Source organism: Lissotriton vulgaris, chromosome 2_1 (assembly GCF_964263255.1).
Source record: "Lissotriton vulgaris chromosome 2_1, aLisVul1.2, whole genome shotgun sequence".
Lineage (NCBI taxonomy): Eukaryota > Metazoa > Chordata > Amphibia > Caudata > Salamandridae > Lissotriton > Lissotriton vulgaris.
Window position 1 is genome coordinate 609,216,238 of NC_141687.1, and position 23,096 is coordinate 609,239,333.

Below are 23,096 nucleotides of genomic sequence, written 5' to 3' on the forward strand. Positions count from 1 at the left end.
CTAAGCGCGAATATCTCCAAAAGTTAACACCTGCCCTGAGCAGTTCTTAGCCATGTTATCCAATGGGAGGTGGATAACAAGGCTAAGAGCATTAGCTCGGTAATGCATGAATATCGCTGACTATTCATGCATTGCGGCCGATTTTTATCGCATTTGCGATAAACCTTGGTAATATCAAGGTTTATTTGCGATAAAAATCGCCGCAGCTCTGACGTAAAAATTTGGTCTCTAACCAAGAAATAGCGATAATTATCGCTATTGCTTGGTAATATGCCCCCTTGTTCTTAGACCAGTTTGGAGGAGTTGGTGGGAATAAGTTCTGGAAGAAATTAAATGTATTTAACAATGTGTCTTAGAATAGTGGTCAGGAGATACTATCCTAATTTTGCAGAAGGAAGACCTTTCACTAATTCTGCTGATTTCCAATGCTCGTAATTAGACTCTTGAACATTACTGTTCCTTTGACCTGAACTTTAAATTAATTCACGAAAGACTGACACCTTCTGCTTAGAATTTTCCCCTTCACGTCCTTAAATGCTTTATTTAGTTCATGGAAGTTTCTTTATGGAACTGATATTCTGTCTGCTGTGCATTTTGTATTCTTTACGGTGCCAGATTTACTTACGTTTTTTGCAGGTGTAAATGGGTTTTAGACCCATTCGCAACAGCAAAAAACCTGTGACTCATGTACGAATATTATTTTGCAAGTCGCAAATCAATTTGCGACTCTCAAATCAGGATTAGCGACTCGCTATAAGGAAGGGGCGTTCTAAAGGCATTTCTTCCTAATAGCGACTCCTGAAGCTTTGTATGACTGTTTTGTGACGCAATTGCAGTCGCAAAACAGTCGGGGACCACTGCCTGCCCTTAGAAAATTAAACTGAAAAGTTTCATTTTTAGTTTTTAAATGCATCCTGTTTAAAACGGGCAGCATTTTTTTTATTGCATTATTTAAAAGCAGTCCTAGACATGGTGGTCTGCTGACCCCAGCAGGCCACCATCCCTGGGAGTGCCAGCCATTCCCAATTGGGTTGCAAATTGCAACAGCCTCATTAATATGCATGAGGCATGCAATTTGTGACCCCAATGGGGTCCCCAATGGGATTTACAAACAGTGTCTCAGACACTGTTGTGCATCCAAATTAGCAAGTCGCAAATTGCGAGTCACAACTGCAACGCAATTCGCGGTTCGCAAATTGGTGGGTCGTACATCTGGCCCTAAATGATTTAGCCTTCCATCTGCTTGAGATTATTCTGTTTGGATTGATTATCAATATTACATTTCATGCTCACATTGACAACCGATTTATTGCATGAATAAAGCTTGTAACTTTGACTAATCTGATAATAAACCTTAATGGTTTGGAAATTTATTTATTTTATTTGTTTGCATTTGTAAGGCGCACAGCTACCCAACAAAGGGTTTCCCGGCGCAACAGATCCCAGTGTCAATGCGGTTACAGGAATTAGATGTTGAATAGCTATGTTTTTAGGGCTTTCCTGAATTTGATGTAGCTTGGTTCAGACCGCAATGTGTGTGGCATTGAATTTCAAAGTGTGGGTCCTAGAAATGAAAAGGACTTGCCACCCATGCGTGACAGCTTGATCTTTGGGATTTCAAAATTATTTGCCGTGGAGGAACGAAGAGATCTGGAGGGACGGTAGGGGCGCATCAGGCTTTGCAAGTATTTTGGAGCGGTATTGGTGTAAATCTTGTGCATGAAACATAGGGATTTGAATTTGACCCGATTTTCAATGTTTAACCAGTCTAGTTTCCTAATGTATTTGGTAGTTGGAGTAGTGATGGGAGTTTTCCAGAGTAGTCTGGCTGCTGCATTCTGTACTGACTGTAACCTGCGGACAGTAGCTTTATTTGCCCCCAGGTACAGAGCATTGCCATAGTCTAATCTGGATGTAATTAGGGCGTTGACAACTGTTTTCTTGGTGTTTTCAGGTAACATCCAACAGATCTTTTTGAGCCATTTCAATATGGCGAAGCAGGTAGATGAGGTTTTTACTGCTTGCTGGTGTAGACTGAGTGAGTCGTCAATAATGACTCCCAGGTTGCGAGCATGCGCGACAGGGGTTGGGGGGGTACCCATTTCAGTTGGCCAGTGTTGGGGTCCCCAGAGTTCTTTGTTTTTGCCCAACACGATTAACTCGGTTTTCTCGCCGTTTAGTTTTAGGAAGTTTTTCTGCATCCATCCAGCGATTTTACTAAGTCCGAGTTGTAGGGAAGAAGAATTGTTAGAATCTGCCGCTGATAGCGAAAAAAGCAGCTGAGAGTCATCAACGTAAGAAAACATTAAAAGCCCAGTGTCTTCCACAATCTTGGACAGGGGACTCATATAAACATTAAAAAGCAACGGGCTAAGAATGGACCCCTGAGGTACTCCGTGTTTGAATGTTCTTGTATCAGAACAAGCAGTTTGCGAAAATACCTGAAACGTTCGGTTTTCTAATAGTGATCTGATCCAATTAAGTGCAGCCCCGCGGGTGCCTAGGGAGTGGAGAGTCTGGGCGAGGACCGCATGAGACACGGTGTCGAATGCCGCGCTGAGGTCGAGTAGCACAAGTGCTACTGTTTCGCCCTTATCCACCATGCGACGGATGTTTTCGGTTACCCCTAGCAATGTAGACTCTGTAGAAAAACCTGCACGAAATCCCGACTGGTGAGATGGTAACAGATCATGAATGGTGATGAAATCTGTAAGGCAACGATGAACATGCTTCTCCAATAACTTTGCAAAGGTGGGTAGCAATGATATTGGACGGAAGTTAGCTGGCAAGTTGGGGTCTGCGCCAGCTTTCTTCAAGAGTGGATGAATCATCGCATGCTTCCATTCACTGGGTACGGATTGTTCCAGTAGCGACGTATTAAGAAGATCAGTAACAGTAGTTAGGACGTTACTGCTAAGTTGTTTTAAGATTGAACATGGCAGTGGGTCTCTAGGGGAGCCCGATTTGATGGTTTTTAGCAGCCCTTGAACCATATCAGGATTCAGCAGGGGCCAACTATCTAGTGTGGCAAAGGATGTATCAGCCAGGGAAGGGCAATCAGTAATGCCTATGGTATTACCTGAAGTATGTGATGAACAATTGGAGGTAGCTTCAGGAGTGAAGTCATGTTCATTGGAAGCGTAGTTGATATCTTGGTGGATTTTATCAACTTTATTAATAAAGAAGTTGGCTAACAGGTCACATTGCGTTTTGTTTAACTCAGGTGGAAGTTGAGACGTATTGGAGCCCGCCAGCTCTTTAACTAACTTGAAAAGTGTTTTAGGGTGATCTAAAGCATTTGTGATTTTCGTGCAGATGAATTCTGCTTTGACTTTGCTACACTGTTTTTGGTAAGCTGTTAGCTGAATTTTATATTTTTCCTTATCTGCAGGTGAGTAAAACCTCCTCCATTGACGTTCGAGATTCTTACATTTAGTTTTTTCATTTTGTAAAATATCATCGAACCATGGTGCAGGAGAGCGGTGGGTGTTTTGTTTTAACTTTGTTTTAGGCAGAATGGAATCAATGGCTGAAAGAAGCCAGTTTTGTACTGTGGAGGAGAGCTGTTGGACAGTAGTCTTAGTGCAAGGACGATGTTTTTCCAGTAGGGCATTGAGATTGTCAATATCAAGTTGTTTCCATTTCCTTATGAACTGAGTGGGTAAAGGTGTGTTGTCATTATTTGATATGTCAACCTGAAGATTAAATTTAACCAGGAAGTGATCGGACCAAGGCAAAGGCTGGGCAGACTGCGTCTCAATGTTATTGAGGTTGGAAAAGATGGGATCTAACAGGTGTCCTGCACGGTGTGTGGGGCCAGAATTCTTTAGGGTTAAATTAATAGCTGCTAAGTCATTTATAAGAACTTTGGCCAAGGAGCATTTCTCATCCTCTAAGTGTAGGTTAATATCACCTAGAATAGTAAAGTTGGCAGTTCTCATGGCTAGTGGACCGATGAGTTCCGACATATTTGTTACCCATTTGGATGCTGCCGCCTCCGGAGGCCAATATACAAGGATTCCGGATAGGGTGAAATTAGGGGCTAGTGTGAGTTTAAAAATCGCCGCTTCACAGCCACCGCATAAAAGCGGCTTAAAATCGCAGTGAATTTTTTTTTTAAAGATTACAGCAATTCCTCCGCCAGGTTTCTTATCCCTGTCCAGTCTGGTAATAGCGTAGGAATCCGGAAGTGCCATAACTATATTAGGTCCTGGGCTATCTTTGAGCCATGTTTCTGTTACAAACAGTGCATCCGGTGTTTCATCTAAGAGCAAATTAAAGATTTCTGTTTTATGTTTTGGCAAGGAGCGACAGTTGAGACTGATAAAGGAAAATAATTTTGATTGTAACTGAGTCTTGATGGAATCATTCTGCATAGATTTGGTCCCTACTGGGTCAATATGTAGGTGGCATGTTTGACAAGAATCCTTTCCCCCCCCTAAGTGTAACAGTCTGCAGGAAGATTTAATTTCCGGTTGTAGTGCCTTCAAATGGGCTGACGTATATTTAATATGAGGGGATTCTAAGGGATTTATCACAACTTTAGCTATAGGAGATACCTGTGCAAGGTCGGGGTCCGAGCTAGATGATGATGCCATCGCCCTGAGGCACGTCCGAGGCGCGGACGGGCGCAGACGGGCTGACTCTGGTGTGACTCCGGCGCTGAGGAGGCGCGTCCACAAACGCGACCGCTAGCGCGGAGAACGACCGTTTCCTTAAGTACAGGACACTAGAGCGCTCTCACCGCTCTCGCCCCCTCACTCAATATGGCCGCCGTAGAATATGTTAACACTGCCCCTCGATCTACAGCCCTAAAATCGGCTGGGATCGTCAGGACAAGGCGAAAATAGTGCCTAGTGAGTGCCAGGTGTGCTGAGTGCAAGCAGTATGAAAATTCAGCAATTTAGATTTTAAAGTTCGGCGTTTTTTAAAAAATCAAACACGTTGCACGCAGTAGCTCTAAATGGCTCTTAGCGTGATCTGAGGAAACCATCCTCTGCTTCATTCTTGTGGAGCCAAATGGGTTTCGCTGTAATTTGATTTGTTGTACTACTGTTAGCTCCCAGAGTACACATTCAGTCGATATCTACCGGTCCTTATGGCCAGTTGTGCAATCTGTTTGAAGACTACACCAGAGTCTGAAAATATTTAAAATTTGCCCTCCAGGAAGAAAGTAAGAAGTGAAGAAGTTAAAGGTTCTTTTATGACTGGAGGTAGAACTGTTGTCTGAATGCGTGGTGGTGAGTGCATTGAACTTTCATGTAGAGTAATTTAAGTGCTACCCTTCGAATGGAGCAGAGCGGCGCTCACAGGAACCTAATGTGGGCCATCCCTATGGGGTCTCTGCCGAACGAGACCAGACATGGGTGGCAGGTACGTGACAACATGCATGAAGGGATGGACCCTGTTAGATTAGTGCCCCCAGCCTAACAGGAAGGGTGAATCTAAGAGTACTCAATAGCTGGATGACAAGGTATTAGGACTAATCGGGCAACCATCAAGCAGAACCCCAGAGGCTCTCCACGGACGCAGTCCATCTTTGCAAAGGGAGATCAGCATACCCATAGTTTCTTGGTGGCAGTAAGTGGTGATGTGCAGCAAGTCACCACTAAGAGCTGTCAAGCCTTTGGGCAAGTTACTGGGCATCAGGAGTAAAACCCTTGTAAGGATCCTACCCATAGACGTTGTTCCTTTGCAATCAGAGGGCATGGGCATAGACTGATGAACAGGATCACCGAGAAGCACATTAGCAGTAAATATCAACACCCCTGTCCGCTACAAGAGTTGTTGTTTCACTGCTCGCTGAATAGCACTCGATAGAAGGTTTAGAACATCTGGAAGCACTACTACTTTCCAGGGAGCACTGAAGCTGACCTTGCCTGGGAAGGAGTGGACGGAGTGATATTACCTCACAAGTATGAATGTGCCTTTAGAACTGAGTGAGGGGCACCCTGCTTGAGTGTATCTCCAGGAAGACTTGTACCTGTGGTTTTTTTTTTAGAAAGCCATGGTTGTCATTTTTGGTATTTTGCTCGACTTTGAAAGGAGCAGTAATAAGCATTCAGAGTATGGCAACCAGCAGCTCATGAGCGTGATTCTTTAGAAGAGACAGAATGAATGATTTTCTGCACCCGCAAGCGGAATGGTGGCCACTGAATCATTGAAGAAACACACATACCTACAATATACCTAACGCCCAGACTAGGAAGTGTGCCTGCTCTTGTACATGCTAGCTGGTACCACACCCACACATACAGGGGGTCTCACAAGGGGGCGGGGGTATAGTGTGGACACAAGAACTATGTACAGGGATGCAGTTATGTGAAATGCACCACTCCAAAAGCTCCAAATGTTTGTTCTTGGTCTTGGCAGTGAGGAGGCATGTAGCGGAAAGTGCAATTCTCTGCTCTTAAATGCCAAAAGTAGGTGGGCAATAAAGATATTACCAACCATCTCAAACACTTCCTCCAACACAGTCAGACACAAACACTCACAGTCTCTTCCTGCATAGAATGCAGGCAAACAGAAGGAGTTGCCACCATTCAAAGGGCCCGATTCAAAGAATGAACTTAAGACTCAATCCTAAACTTACTACTGTTTAGGTATTCACAGATTGCACTTACTACTTTTGGTATTCACAGAATGCACTTACTACTTTTGGCATTCACAGAATGCACTTACTACTTTTGGTATTCACAGAATGAACTTACTCATTTCGGTATTCACAGAAGTTAGGACTCCTAACTTTAGGACTCCTAAATGCCTTCTGTGAATACTGATAGTCTTAAAATTAGGATTGTTCTCAATTTAGTAGTAGTAAAGTTAGGACTACTAACTTTAGGACGCCTAAATGCCTTTTGTGAATACCGAAAGTCTTAAAATTAGGATTTTTCTCAATTTAGTAGTAGTAAAGTTAGGACTACTAACTTTAGGACGCCTAAATGCCTTCTGAGAATACCGAAAGTCTTAAAATTAGGATTTTTCTCAATTTAGTAGTAGTAAAATTAGTAGTCCAGGGGATTAAATGGTGATTGGACATTCAGTTTTGAATCTTTAAAAGTGTATTTGAAAGCAAGGCAACGTCTTCCAGGGATGACATTTTCAAGTATATTTGGGTGCCGCCCCAGAGTTTCTGAGAATCATACATAGTGGTTTAGGTAGAGGTTAAAGGAGGTTGGGGAGAGGATCAAAACTTGAGGGACCCCTTGGTGAACACTAACTGGTCTCAGAAATGAGTTGCTCATTCTCACAATTTGGGAACTGTTGGATAGGTAAGAGAAGAATCAGTTGAGTACAGTACCTCCACATCCCATGTGTAGTTCAAGAATACAAAAGAGGTCGAGATGGTTGACAGTGTCGAATGTGGTGGATAAATCCAGGAGGACCAAGTGGTATGAGTTGCCGTAGTTGAGGATTCTAAGGAAGTCATCAACTATGTGGAGGATCGGGGGAGGAGCTTCGCGGGCAAGCAAGATGGCCACGTAAGCTCGGAGCTCCGCAGACCCTCCGACCCTCCGACCCTCCGACCCTCCGCACATATCCTGGAAGAAATCCTGATCCACGGCGGTGGATTCCAATTGGCGAAAGATCACAGACACGGGATCCGCTTTCCGTTTCTAAATCCGACATTTCTTGGCAAAGTTATGTTGTGTTGAACTTTGTGCCAGGGATGCGCCATTGTCCCGGAGAGGGCCGATGGTCGAGACGACGCGGTGCATGATTGATATGCGGAGTGAGCGTCTTCTGTTCCTGCTGGCGGAGTGCAAGTAGCCACGGAGTTGCCTATTGCTGACTTGGCCCTCGTGGAAGCTAAGCTTCGTGCCTACTTGAGTGCCCACAGTGTCCTCGCTGTATCGCCCTTTGTTCTCTCCGGACCCAACATGGCTGGCAGGGGTGATCCCGACAGGACGGCGAACCGTGCTAGCAGAAAGACGATCCAACCCCAGACAAATAAGATCGATCGGTACGCCCAACAAAGGACCTCGCCCTCTGTAGTCGCCCAGTCTAAGGACTCCCTACGCACGAGCTCACCCGAGGGGTCAGAGCCCACTTTACGCGATATCATGGGGGCTATCACAAGCATCAGGACTGAGATGCATAAGCAGCACGAGGTCCTGGCACATAAGGTGGACACCTTAGCTATCGATCTCAACTTGATCAGGGCCTACCTGGGCAAAACTAATGATCGAGTGAAATCTCTCGATATCAAGACCTCCAGCCTCACGACCGATGTCTCAGACCTGCAAGTGGAGGTCCGTAACTTGCGGTCGGTTAATGCCCTGTTCTCGAGGCGGCTGGAGGATTTCGAAGGACGTGCCAGGCGGCAAAATGTGCGCATCATCGGTGTGCCGGAGGGTGCGGAGGAAGCGGCCGTCGACCTCTTTGTTGAGGACTTGGTAAAGACCCATCTAGCTCCAGCAGGTCTCAGTAATTTTTTCTCGGTGGAGCGGGCCCACAGAATACCTGGCGGCCCTCCGAAGACGGGTGTCGCACCGAGACCCATCATCGCCCGTTTATTCAATTTCAGAGATCGGGATGTGATTCTCCAGGCTTCGAGGCGACATGGGCCTCTCAAGTTTCAGAACGCTGATGTGAATTTCTACCCGGACTTCACCAGGGCTGTTCAGAGACAGCATCAAAGCTTTGCGGGGGTAAAGTGGCGCCTCAGGGACTTGGGGCTGAAGTACTCCTTGCTGTTCCCCGCTAAACTGCGCGTTGAACGTGATGGCCGCGCCCTGTTCTTTGATATGCCTGAGACTGCGAGTGACTGGCTGGACACTTTGCCGCACCGTCGAGAAGAACAGGAGGAACACTCCGAAGGCGCCTCTGGTGGCCCTGATCTTCAGGAATAGTGCTTCCCGCACTGCCTTAGCGGTTGGTGTGCCCGTTGACTGTGACTGATAATGCCAAGCTGTTGAACTTTTCCTTGGAATATTCTACTCTCACATGGAGGGTGGCAGGGGGGACTGCGGGGGTTCCTTACTCCTCTAGGGTCTTTTTTGTAGTTTAGTTTATGGGGCGACAGGCACACTGCTGGTTGGGGGGGCTTTTTAGTCTGCTGCAGGGGTGCAGGGTGGGGGGTGGTATTGGGGATGGTTTTGTGTGTTTTCTTTGTTTCCTTCTTCTTTCCCTTAGGCAATGGGTGATATGCTCTGTCTTGTTTCATTCGTCGTTGAGGCTTTTGGGGGTTGGTGGGGACTTGGGACACGACAATGGGAGGTAGGAAATTGCAAGTTCTTTGTTGGAACATCAATGGCTTGGGTGATCGTATTAAAAGAGGGGTGGTATTGCAACTGCTTAAAAGACATATGCCTGATATTGTTCTCTTGCAGGAGACACACTTGGTAGGGAATACATGTAGAGCGCTCAACAGGAAGGGTTTCAAAATGGTGGCTCATTCGGGGCTCTCTTCGGGGTCCCGGGGGGCGGGTGTTATGGTGCGTACGTCCCTCCCCTTTGAGATTGACTCCACTACTGTTGACGAGAGGGGGCGGTGCGCAGCCGTTGCAGGGCGTTGGGAAGGGCGTGCTTTGACATTGGTTTCGGTTTATGTTCCTCCGGGTTTGCAAAATAACACCTTCCAGGACCTTGGTAGCGCCATTTTGAATCTGCCAGCAGGGTTGCTCATTCTGGGGGGTGACTTTAATTCTGTTTGCTCTGGATCCTTGGACAGACATCCACCTAGAGACCTTCGAAGCTCGCAAATGTGGTTGCCCACTTTTCTTGACACTATGGGGTTGGTCGACTGCTGGAGACTCCTACATCCCACACAGAGCCAATATTCATTTCATTCTGGGGCTCACGGTAGTCTCTCCAGGATCGACTACGTCCTCACCTTGGCAGCTCATGCACCGGCGATCTCTGAAGCCCATTTTTTTGGCGAGGGGTATTTCGGACCACTCCCCGCTGTGGGTCTCTTTCGATTTTAATATTGTCGTATCGGAGCGACCGGTGGTGGTCAATCCGTGGTACTTCCGAAACCCCAAGACTCGTGGTCTCCTGGCCAAGGCTATCAAACTCTACTTCACCGAGAATGTGGGGTCGGTTACTTCGGCTGCCACTTGCGGAGTGAGGCATTTTCTCTCATAGCGGAAGCCCGTAGGAACAGAGAAGCCGACATGGTGCGTATCGAGGCGGAGATCATGGAATTAGACTCCCGATTGGAGGCGGGCCCTGAGCCCGACCTGTTACATAACCTCTCCCTTAAACAATCGGAGTATTGTGACCTTGCCACCGACGCTGCTCTCGTCCTGGGTAGGGAACAGCAAGGTCGGATTTACGACGTTGGTGACAAGGCGGGAAAGTTGCTGGCCTGGCTTGATAAGAAAGAGAGGGCCGGCTGTGTTGTCCCTGAGATACTGGGAGAGGATGGAGTTTTAGTCACTGACCCGAGCGCCATCGCTGAGTCCTTTTCGGAATACTTTCAGAGCGTTTATGCCTCTGTCTCGGATTGGTCTGAGGCCGATTCTGGTGCTTTCCTGTCGGATATCGATCTCCCGTGCCTGTCGGACGCAGATCGAGATGACCTAGACAGGGATATTATTATTATTATTATCATTATTTATTTTTTATAGAGCGCGTAGTCACCCGGAGGTATCCCAGCGCTAAAAGATCCTACCTCTTAGGTTCAGTGGGACAAGTGGAGAAAAAAACAAAGGGGGTGTGGGGGAACACAGAAGATCCGTGGACGAGGTTGCACTCGCAATTCGTTCCTTGAGATCTGGCAAGGCTCCTGGCCCTAACGGCATTCCGGTAGAGCTATATAAGATCAAACCGGATGTAGTTTCCCCGCATTTGCGGAATATGTTCCTGGAGGCGCGGGAGGCCGGCCTACTTCCCCCTGACCAGAGGTTGGCCACCATTGTGGTTATCCATAAGGAAGGGAAGCCAAGAGACTTGTGCCGATCGTATCGCCCCATCTCTCTTTTGAACGCGGAGCCTAAGATTCTAGCCAAAATGCTCGCCAACCGTCGAATTGGCGTCATCGGTGACTTAGTGCACCCGGACCAGTCGGGCTTTATTCCACACCGCAACACTGCTCTTAACTTGCGTTGACTTCACGGTGCCCTGGCCAGGGCCCATACGCTCAAGGAGCCGGCTGTCCTGGCGTCGTTGGATGCCACAATGGCCTTCGACTCCCTCGAGTGGAGTTACCTGTGGGCAGTGTTGGCGAAGCTCGGTTTTGGCCCGGAATTTGTGGGGTGGGTCAAACTTCTATATGCCGGACCGTTGGCTAACGTGGCTGTCAACGGTCGAGTTTCCGCACCTTTTGCTCTTCAGAGGGACACCAGGCAGGGCTGTCCTTTGTCGCCCCTCCTGTTTGCACTCGCACTTGAACCGCTGGCGGCCTGGTTACGTAGCCACCCCGACCTACATGGTATCAGATGGGCCCCTGACTTCGAGGACCGAGTGTCACTGTACCCAGATGATATTCTTTTATATCTCACTTCCCCCTGTAAATCCCTTATTGTGGCCTGTGACGTATTGCGACTTTTCGGTCGGTACTCCGGCCTAGTTATTAACTGGTCCAAATCATACTTGTACGTCCTGAAGGGGGGAACGCCTCACCTTCCGAGGGGTTGTGGCATACAGGTGGCGAGCCAGGGCTTCAAATATTTGGGGATCTACATCTCCACTAACTCTAAGGCGCGCTATGAGCACAACTTGCTTCCCCCTCTTCTCCGCCTCCGGCGTGATGTAGAGGGATGGCGCAAACTCCCGCTCTCCCTGTTTGGGCGTGCGGCGTTGTTTAAAATGATGTCCTTGCCCAGGTTTCTCTACGCCCTACAAAATACCCAGGACCTGGTCCCAGCTCGATACTTCGGTGAGATCGAGAGCCTACAACGTGCCCTACTTTGGGATGGCCGCCCTCGCATCGCTATCACGAAGCTCACGCTACCGTGGTACGATGGAGGGATAGCATTGCCTGATGTGCGGAGTTATTACTGGGCCTCCGAGTTAGCGGCTATTAATCACGGCTTATACGGTCCGGCGGACAACCCGGAGTATGCCATGGATCGATGGCTGCTGGGCGGCGGGAAGTATCACAGGGCACTCTACTCTAGGTCTCTCGACAGGCGGATGTCTGGTCCAACGAAAACCGCGGTCCATATTTGGAGGGCGATTACTAAGGCACAGGGATGGAAGGATAGATTAACAAAGGCGACCCCATTGTACGATTCGGACATCCTGGGCAAATTATGGCATACCAAGGGCTTCGATAAGTGGGACCTAATTGGCATCTCCAAGGTGGAGGACATGTTGCTGCGTGGCGAGGTTAAAACTTTCGCCCAGTTACAAGCAGAGTTTCAGCTGGGTGAAACGGAGTTCTTCCGGTATGCTCAGCTGAGACATGCATTGCTACCAGCCAAGCAGGAGGGGGAGGTGATCCCCGACAGTTCTCCTTTGGAAGATAGGGTGCTGGACGGCCATATGCCAGACAGTGCCATTTCATTGACATACAAGAAACTCATCAACGTCCGTACAGACCTACTCCTGGGTGTGAGGGACCAGTGGGTGCGAGATGGGATAGAGATTGATGACGAAGATTGGCAGAGTGCGGTATACTCCCCTAAGGAGGTTGCTATCTCCTCCCGTCTTCGGCTGGTGCAGCTCAAAATCTTGCACAGAGTTTATGTCACTGGTCCCAGACTTGTGCACATGGGCTACTCTGTCGATGGCCTTTGTAGGCGTGGCTGTGGCGCCCTTGCCACCTTCATGCACATTCTATGGGAATGTCCTGCAATAACTTCCTACTAGCGACGTGTGCACTCGATTATGAGCGAGGTGACTGGGGTGGCAGTGCATGCGGAAGCCAGGAGATGCCTTCTGAACATCTGGGGTCCGACAGATCACAACGTGGCCCAGACCCAATGGGTGACCCTTGGTAATATGGTAGCTAAACGGGACATCACACAGAAATGGGGCGCTCCCACTGCTCCGAAGGTTGTACAGTGGAAGGCCAATATGGATTGGTGTATGTTCTGGGAAAAGACTGTGTATATTGCCAGGGGTAAACCTAAAAAGTGGCAGAAACTGTGGGGGGCTTGGAATGAATACAGAGGGGACATTTGCGTACCTCCAGACCCCGCTCCACAGGAGGAACACTTCTCACCGTAGCCTATGACTCCAACTGTAGATTTTTTATGTTGCTATCCTGTGTTTCCCTCCCTCCCCATTCCTAGTGTTGTACTTCGCTGGACATATCTGTGTTCACTGTGCCCTCTTGACCCCCTCAGTACGCCTCACTGTACTCTACATTCCATTGCCTCTCACTTCGCGCTAGTTTTGGCGCTTTCTTTCTTTTTTCTCCCTCTCTTCTACATTATTTATATAAAACTTTAAAATCAACCTTCATTCGTTCTGATGTACTGATTCTTGCACTTTGGTTCTTTTGTTTTACTCTGCTGCCTCGCCTCCGGGATGTAAGGCTGAATAGCTGTGTGCACTGTTTTTAAATAAAGGTTTTAAAAAAATTAAAAAAAAAAAAAACTAGGTGGAGGATCGCAGTTTATGTACTGCGACCCTGGTGGAAACCTTATTGGAGAGTGTCTAGGAGGTTGTTTGTTCGAATCTGTGAGGCTAGTTGGGATCTACGCAACTTTCAATGACTTTCAAATGGGAGTGTGGAGACTGGGCAGTAGTTGATTGGGTTCTCTGGATAGAGAGGTTGCTTTTCAAGAGTGGAGTGATTTGACCCATTTTTAGTTGATCTGGGAAAAGGCCCTGTTTGAGAGAGGAATTAACCATAGTGTTCCATATGGGGAGTAAGTGTATGGCCAGAGATTTGATGATATACCCTTGAAGGGCATAATGATGATGGTTTGAGGGCCTTAATTTGAAGATAGTTTGTTGTAGGTTCTGCTCGGAGTTTAAAGAGAAAGAAGACCATGATTGTAGTGTGTTGAATGGTAGAGAATCAGCGTTTCAAAGGAGGCATTGATGGGAAGTGAGATATGGATTTATCTCATGTTTTTATCAAAGAAAGTCACGAAGTTGTTGCAACAGGCCACAAATGACTTGGCAGACAAAATGATGGAGGGGTTAGTAGACTGTGCAATGACCTCAAACAGCACCTTGGTCTATTCTTAGGAGAATTCACAAGGGATTGTATGTGAGGGGATTTAGCTCTAAGGATCTGGTCTTTGTATTGTTTTCTCCCTTTGAGAAGCTTGGCCATACTCAGGGGAGAAGGTGCTTGTCTCCACTATGGCTCACATTTTTTGATAAGCTTTCATTCTTCATAAAGCTCTTTTGAGAACCAATGCATAGAGAGTTTTGGTCTGGATAATTTGTAATTCAGGGGTCATACTTGTTGGTAGCCACGTTAATGTCAAGATGAGGTGTAATCGAAATTAGGGTGAGTAAGGCCATGATGGCCATGGCTTCTATGTCGAGATTGGATGTATCTCTGAACCAAATTTCTCTTTCTTAGGTTCTTAGGGGAATTGGAGATTATCGGACCCAGAATGGCTCCTTTGTGGTGTGTAGGTTTACAGCAGTGTTTTTGTAGATTGTTGGCATTGAGAAAGGAGGTAAAATTGTCCACATAACTGTTGCCCCATCTCCCCAGTGTTAAAGTCTCCAAGGAACATATTGTTGTCAGAGCTGATAAGTTGAGAGGTGAAGAAATCCACATATGCCTCAATAAATGTGTTGCTTTGAGCCGGTGGGTGGTAAATCACATTCAATTTGAGGTTGGAAGTAGTAAATGTGGACAGTTCCTCCAACATGCATTCGAAGGACTGAAAATGAGTCAAAGGGAGGGTTCGGCATCTCAGAGAGTTTTGGTGAATGAGTGAAAGACCTCCACTATGTCTATCTTCCTGGTTGCGATGCACAATTGTGTAGGAAGAAGGTCTAGAGTGTAGTTAGATGAGACATTGAGCCTTAAATCTTGGTTCCTCCATCCACTGCCTCCAATGCACCTAATCTGTAATAAGAGTAAAAAAAGGCACATATTCAAGATTGAAGAACTGTGGCTGACATGAGTGAACTACTCATACCTAAGGTGTAAGGGAAAGGTCAATTTCTGGAAGGAGATGCTAAGCACATTTGCCACAGACCACCTTGAAATTTCTGGACAGGAAGAGATAGTTACAACAGACAGCGAAGAATTTGAGGTCTCTGAAATAAGCAAGATGCTTGTGCCTGCCATAAGAAAGGATCAGCGTGAGACCTCTGTGCTAGGTGAAATACACCAGCCAGTGTGAAAAAGCTTGAGATCGCTAGTGTGTTTGAGATACATGCTTGTTATGGGATAGTTTTAGATAGATGGCCTTGGTGATAAATGTACACCTGACACAGGATAGCTTTTGATCTCTGACGTGGGTCAGTTGCTCATATCTGGCTTGTAACAGCTTGAGAGGTCTGTCCTGTGTGGTATACTTACTGCTCTTGACATGGTGAGAATGAGATTTCAGGCTTCAGTGAGAAAAGCATACATATCAGCAGACAGCTTTGCTTACCAAGACTTAGTGAGATATTTACCCCCGCTTGTGAAGTCTGACACTAGTGAAATACATTTAAATGATATGGAACGGGTTGAGATGTCTGGATTAGGTGATTTACATGCACTGTGCAGTTTAAAATCTTCAGAGTGGGTGAGATACTTACCTTTGACGTGGAAAAGCTTGAGATCCCTGACCTAGGTGAGATACCTGAAGCTGACATTGGACAGCTCCTGACCCCTGGATTGGATTAGATATTTACACCTGGCATGGGACATGGTTAGACCTGCAGACTGGATTAGAATCTTACACTTGCCACTACAAAGCACTCCTGCTCTCCGCTATCTTCTGTCTCCGTCTCCGGCATGGCACTATCATTAGCCTACTAACTCTCTGGTTATACATACTATATTTCTGAACTTATTCTTCTTCTCCTGGTCTTCATTTCCTTTATGTGAGAGCCCTGGAGATGTCCCCTTCTTTTGTCTACCAATACTTTACTACTCTTATGGACCTTCAGTTGTTTTAACATTTGGTACCATCTTGACTCTCAACTCCTCAACTACTTTCCTTTGTCACTCCATTCTGAATTATACTCTCTCCTTTTGTCCTTCAGCAATAAACTCCTAGATGTCACTTTCTACAGATCAACTGTTCAAAAAACGTATATTATTTTTTCCCCAGACCTCCATTCATACTTCCCCTTCTCCCTCCTATCTCTGTTCACCTTATATCTTTCTGGGTGGTATATTTCCCCTCTGATTGTAATCTGGGTATTATCTTAGATTCTAGTACCTCCTCCCTAGATATTTCTGCTGTGGTTTTTGTTGTAGTTGCTCTGCTTTCATCTCAACAACCTTTGAAAGTTGTGGATATTTCTGATATTTAAGGTTTCAGAACCATATTTTCACTCTTTTCCTACCTCGCCACAACTACTGTTCCACTCCCTTGATAGCTCTTTCTCGCTAATCACTTGCTTATCTGAAATCTTTTTTCATTCTGCCATTCTCTCCTATTTAGGATTTCTCACAATTCTAGACTCTTTCCCCACCTTTTCTCGCTTCACTGGCTACCTTCCTACTTTATTCCCCATTTATGTTCATCCGTTCTCCTCAAAGGTGTCCAAGTCTTGCCCTCCTTTCCTCAATTCTTCTGCTCAGATCTGTTCTTGTGCCCAGTTCTCACTGACCCTCCCCCCATAAAGTGCCCAACTGCCCTGTTAACATCTGGTGCTCACCCTGCTTCTACACTGTGGGACACCCTCCCTCTTTGCACGTTCCTCCTCTTTGCTCTGTAAAGTCTCATCTCCTTCACGAGGCATTCCCTGGCACAACTCACTTCCATTGCTAAATCATCCATGTGGACCATTAAAAGTACTTTTTTATGTGTGCCCATTTAACGTTCTTTTTTATGCACCATTTAAATCCTTGTTACTGCTCCATGTAAAGTGTTTAGACGTAAGTTTTTCTGATGAATAAAGCAAAATGAAAATGTAATGCCATGCCATGCCGTGCCATGAAATAGCTTTTAACCTCCCAATACTTACTCCTGATGTCAGCAGCATTGAACCTCTGCAATGGGTAAGATACTCCTGGAAAGGGGCAGCCTGAAATTTCTAGAATTGTTGTGATACTTCCACCTGACATGGGGCAGCGCAAGACCCATGGAATGTGCGATACTGTTCTGATGACTTACCTGTAATCCTCATTACTCTTAGTCCTACTCAGCCTCGACCCAGTCATAACACATGAGATATATTCCACTGACAGGAAAAAACACAGGAAACACTTTTAGGCTCCCCCCACCCTCCTGCCAGGGGCAATAATGCAATAGCCAGCAGGAAACACTTCCTGACATACCAAGCACAACAAAGGCCTGAACCAGGGAGGATGGGTAGAAAATATGACTGCGTCGAGGACGAGTAAGACAAAGAGTAATGAGGATTACCGGTAAGTAATCAGAACATTACCTCTAGGTCCCTCGTCCTCGACCCAGTCATAACACATGAGGTATACCAAAGCATCAACCCAGCAAATGCCTTTGGAGCACCACCAGAAAACAAATCAGACAACATTCAAGATGGAAGGGCACCACAGTGACATGTTTAATAATAAATCAGAATCGAAGGGGAGCAACATGCTCCACAGTACGCAAAAAACTACAACCAAAATTCAATTGTTTATCCAGAGTGCAATTTAACCTATAATGCCTAACAAAGGTAGAATCAGAAGCCCAAGTCCCAGCACAACAAATCACATCCAAAGACACCCCATGAAAGGCAGCCCAGGAAGCCAAAACACCCCTTGCGGAAGGGGCCTGCACCCCTGAAGGACAAGGCAAACCAGAGCCATGATAAGTCAAGGAGATAACAGACTTGATCCAACGACCCAGAGTAAGATGAGAAGCAGCCTTCCCATGACCAGCAAGGCCGAACAACACAAACGGACTCTCTGAGGAATGGAAATCGCGCCTCACATCAAGAGTGTGCAAGAACTGAGTAGCAGGAGAAGAAGGAGAAGGGTAGAAAGAAGGTAAGATCAACTCCTGAGAGGTATAAAACCTAGAAAGCACTTTAGGCAGAAAACTAGGTCCAACCGTAAGATCACAGAGTTGTCCACAAACCTCAAAAAGGGGGGTGGGACAGCTCAAAGCAGAAAGCTCATCCAACCTCCGGGCTGAGGTAATTGCCACCAGAAAAGCCAACTTAAAAGTCAAGAACTTGAGATCAACAGATAACAAGGGTTCAAAAGGAGAGGGCAAGGAATGTTTCAGTTCTTTGAGCACCTTGTGCAACTTGTCCACAAGGCCTTTTCCAAAAAGAGGAGGACCAGTAAAAGTTAAATACAAAGCCCTGGAACATTGAGGTGCATTAGTGTTCCAACCCTTCAACAACAAGTTCCGTCTGGCAGCAACGGACGCACCACAAGACAGGGCTGAGCCACGAACAGAGTCAAAGGAAATATCAGAGAGGATTGTGCAACATATGCACTATACACTCCCAAACGGATGACGAGATGTAACCCCGCATAGGCCTTCTTCAAAGAAGAGTCAATCTTCTTAACCGCACCATCCTTCAGGAAATTATCTTCAGCTATGGAAGGACGCCCCACCAGACTGCCCAAAATAGAGTCCACATGAACTGACTCGGAAAGGTATCTTCCATGTCCTGCAAAGGGTATAGCTTAGACATGAAGCGAGGCATCATAATCAATCAATAAATCAATCAATCAATAAGAGAATTGTAAGCCCGCTACTCACCCTTAAGGGTCTCAAGGGCGGGAGTGGGGGTGAGCAGCTCGGTTCAGTTGAAAAGCCAAGTCTTGTGGCATAATGTGGTCAGGACTCCCATTCTTTCAAAAGCATGTCCATCACGAAAGGATGAATTGGTAAAGCCTTCATAGCCTGCTTCTGAAACTGGGGTAACACCCTATCCCTGGACGTGCTGGCATTCTCCTCATCAAGGAAACCCATGTTATTATTGACATGGGACAGAATGTCCGGCAACATATCTCTTAGAGATATAGTTCTCTTTAAGATCCACAGGACCCAAAGAGGAACCATTGGAAGGCTCAGAGCTGGAAATATCAGAGTAGAGGTCATGACCCTCAACAGAGCGCCCTCCAGCAGCCTTCCTGGAGGACTTCATATCAAATAAAGTCTCCAAAATCAGCTTTTTCAGACGAGCGTCATCATCCAATTTACTCTGCTTCAAAGGAGGGGTGGAATCCACAATGCCCCCTGACAAAGGTAGTGAAGAAACTGGAGAAGACAACTGGCTGAGCGAGATCCAGACGGCCTCCCCTTCCGGCATCCACGAGGCCCCACCTTGCTCCCTCCAACAACAGAGCGGAAAGGGGAAGTCCATACGGAAGGCCCGAAATCGCCCAACCAGAGGGAGCCATGCTAAAAAGCTGTGGAGGTGCCGACTCAGATCAGAGAACCGTCCGGATCAATTTCAGCATACAGCAACACAGCATCTAAGAAGAGTGCGGAGATCACGCACAGGAATGCGACCTGGCACCCGGCGCCCCTCACAGAGTCCAGGAGGCCACGCATGAGGGAAGATGCGAGGACTGCTCGTGAACTAATGGAAGTTCCACGTACCCCTCTTCCAGACCGGCTCATGGGGCACTGACTCCTATTTATTCCAGCCTACGACTCAGAAATACTGACAGGGCTATAACTGTTCAATATTGAATGCCATTTTGCAGTTGTATTATAATCTATTTTCTATTCACTTGTATATACACATAGCACACATTGTTGCCAACCTTAGTGAGTGACAGAGGGATCTGACCCCGTCCTGACGAAGAGGCAGTCAGCCTCGAAACATGTTGACAACACCAGGAGAACTAGCCCATTGTTAAGCTAGATTGTCTCAGCCACATTATTTTTAATGATACCAGCCTATGACTAATAAAGAATTTTTTGCTTTCATAAGGCCAGGTATTCTTTTAAATCTCACTTTTCCATATCACTCCTGACCCTACTCACACTCACTCAATACACTTCACATAGAACTTACAATATCTAAGTGCTCCAGCGTAGTCGCTAGTCGTAGCACGCCCCGTCCCGTAGTTGGGCGGGAAGACCCCGATGATGAAGCATGACACCAAGGGCCCTTTTGGTGTGTGAGAGGGGTATTTTAAGAAATACCGTGTATGCCTGATATACTCTGGCTAACAGGAAACCTTCTAGAGGTGGACCTTGTTGTTTATTTATACCATTAACTGGAGGAGGGTGCGCCCACCTGAGTGCTTTCTAGCACTACCTCTTCACTCCCCCTTTTTATTCTTTGTTTATGGTATTATAGCCCCTGGCAGGAGGGTGGGTGGAGCCTAAAAGTGTTTCCTGTTTTGTTTCCTGTCAGTGGAATATACCTCATGTGCTATGACTGGGTCGAGGACGTGGGACGTAGAGGTAATTACACCTGCCATGGGCCAGCTGGAAACCTCTGGAACAGATGAGCTACTTACACCTGCCAAAGGTGAGATGGAAACATTTGGGGTGGGTGAGAATATTGCAACTGACGTGGGATGAGACCACTGGGATGAGCGACATATACCTGGCTTAGGGCAATTTGAGACTACTGAAATTTGGAACTATGAATAATGGACTGGATGCAGTTTCCTAACTTGCCTTGAAATATTTCATGGGGTTTCGTATGCGTGCGCCATCTGTCATATCAAATATTTCACAGTTTACGACTACATCAGCTTGTACTTTTTTTGTATATAAGAGGCCTGATGGCCGTATTCCGGGGTCGGGGACGTGATGATGCCAGCTGCCAATCCCCTCACACGCGGCACGAGGGAGGAAATGTCGTCAGACAAAGAGGTGACACAACTGAACAGCTAGGCCTGTTTCTTCCTCGGAATCCTAACAAGTACAGAATGCGCTATCCGAGCACAGCATGGGCTGTCTTTCTCATTTAAATGCTGATAATTGTCTGCTCTCTTGCTCCCGCAGTCTTGCCAACAATGTTCAGAGTCTGTTAATGGGCTTCATGAAATTCATACCTTCTTTGGGAACAGATAAAAGACTGAGTCACACCCCTGCCGGCATTGGAACATGTGAGCTGCAGGTGACAGGTTTCTGCACGAGGTACGTTAACACAGAGATCTGAGGAGTGCCTGTGTTATATGCATCATGGCACACGGGATTGTTTTTTTATTTTTTTTTTACAATAAATAAAGTTATTTCTCAGTAGAGGACACCGTTTGCTCTCTTCTCCCTGGAGTGATCAGCAAGTTAAACGAATTAATGAAAATGTACAGCGTGCACTGCTACCTCATTTGCTTCCTAGCGCTAGAGGATTCGAACAAATCCGAGAGGACACAATTGCTCTGCTGGAAAAGACTGACTCGGCTTTGGATAGTAACTGGACTGGAGCTCCGTGATTTGGCTGACAAGTAGAAGTGACCGCTCAGCGGGCTCTTTCTCACATCAGAAATTAGTAAGAGGTGGGCAGAAGCCAATCTGAGGGAGCGGGACGGGAATGAAGTCTGCATTATTTGGATGAAATATCCATGACCGGAACGATGCTAGGCCCTGTGAACCAGGAAAAGGGCCTGAAAGACGCTGTACCCGAGTATGGAGAATAGAATAGAAGGCACTGCCTGGCATGGGGAGAGAGCAGGGGCGCAACTAGGTCTTAATTTCGGGGGGGGGGCTGACATGGCAGATGAAGGGGCGTGGCTAATGTAAATCAATGGGGCGGAGCTAAAATGGCAGATAATCAGGATCGGTTAATGCTCAGGTCAAGCTGAGAAAAAATGTGGTGAATTCTGCATTTGAAACTGGACAACAATTAAAGCACACATTTTTGTTAGTTTGATGCATTGCCCCCCAAAACCCATACTCGCCCTGAATCTTAAAATTACCCCTGGCACACCAAAACACATACCCACGCTGAACCCTAAAATTAGCCCCCTCACACCCTAAAACCCATACCCGCCCTGAAATCTATAATTACCCCTGGCACCCCAAAACCCATACCCACCCCACACCCTAAAATTACCCCCTGGCACCCCAAAAAACAATACCACCCTGAACCCTAAAATCACCCCCCTGGAGCCCCAAAACCCATACCCGCCCTGAACCTTAAATTACCCCTGGCACCCCAAAAACCATACCCATGCTGAACCATAAATTCCCCCCTTGTCCCCCAAACCCACCCTGAACCTTAAAATTACCCCAGGCACCCCAAAACCCATACCCATGCTGAACCATAAATTCCCATCTGGCACCCCATAACCTATACCCACCCTGAACCTTAAAATTACCCCAGGCACCCCAAAACCCATACCCATGCTGAACCATAAATTCCCATCTGGCACCCCATAACCTATACCCACCCTGAACCCAAAAATAGCTCCCTGACATCCCAAACCCACACCTGCCCTAAACCCTAAAATTACCCCTGGCACTTTAAAACACATACCCACGCTGAACCCTAAAATTAATCCCCTGGCACCTCAAAACCCACACCCACCCTGAACCTTAAAATTACCCCTGGCACCCCAAACCCCATACCCATGCTGAACCATAAATGCCCCCCGGCAACCCATAACCAACACCCTCCCTGAACCATAAATTCCCCCCTGGCACCCCATAACCCATACCCACCCTGAACCCTAAAATTGCCCCCTGACACCCCAAAACCCACACCTGCCCTGAACCCTAAAATTACCCCTGGCACACCAAAACACATACCCACGTTGAACCCTAAAATGTCCCCTGGCACCCCATAACCCATACCCACCCTGAACCCTAAAGTAGCCCCCTGCACCCCAAAACCCACACCTGCCCTGAACCCTAAAATTACCCCTGGCACCCCAAAACCCATACCCGCAGTGATCCCTAAAATTACACCCTTGCCCCCCAAAACCCATACTCACCCTGAATCTTAAAATTACCCCTGGCACACCAAAACACATACCCACGCTGAACCCTAAAATTAACCCCCTTACACCCTAAAACCCATACCAGCCCTGAACCCTAAAATTACCCCTGGCACCCCAGAAACCATACCCATGCTGAACCATAAATTACCCTCTTGCCCCCCAAAACCCATACCCACTCTGAACCTTAAAATTACCCCAGGCACCCCAAAACCCATACCCATGCTGAACCATACATTGCCCT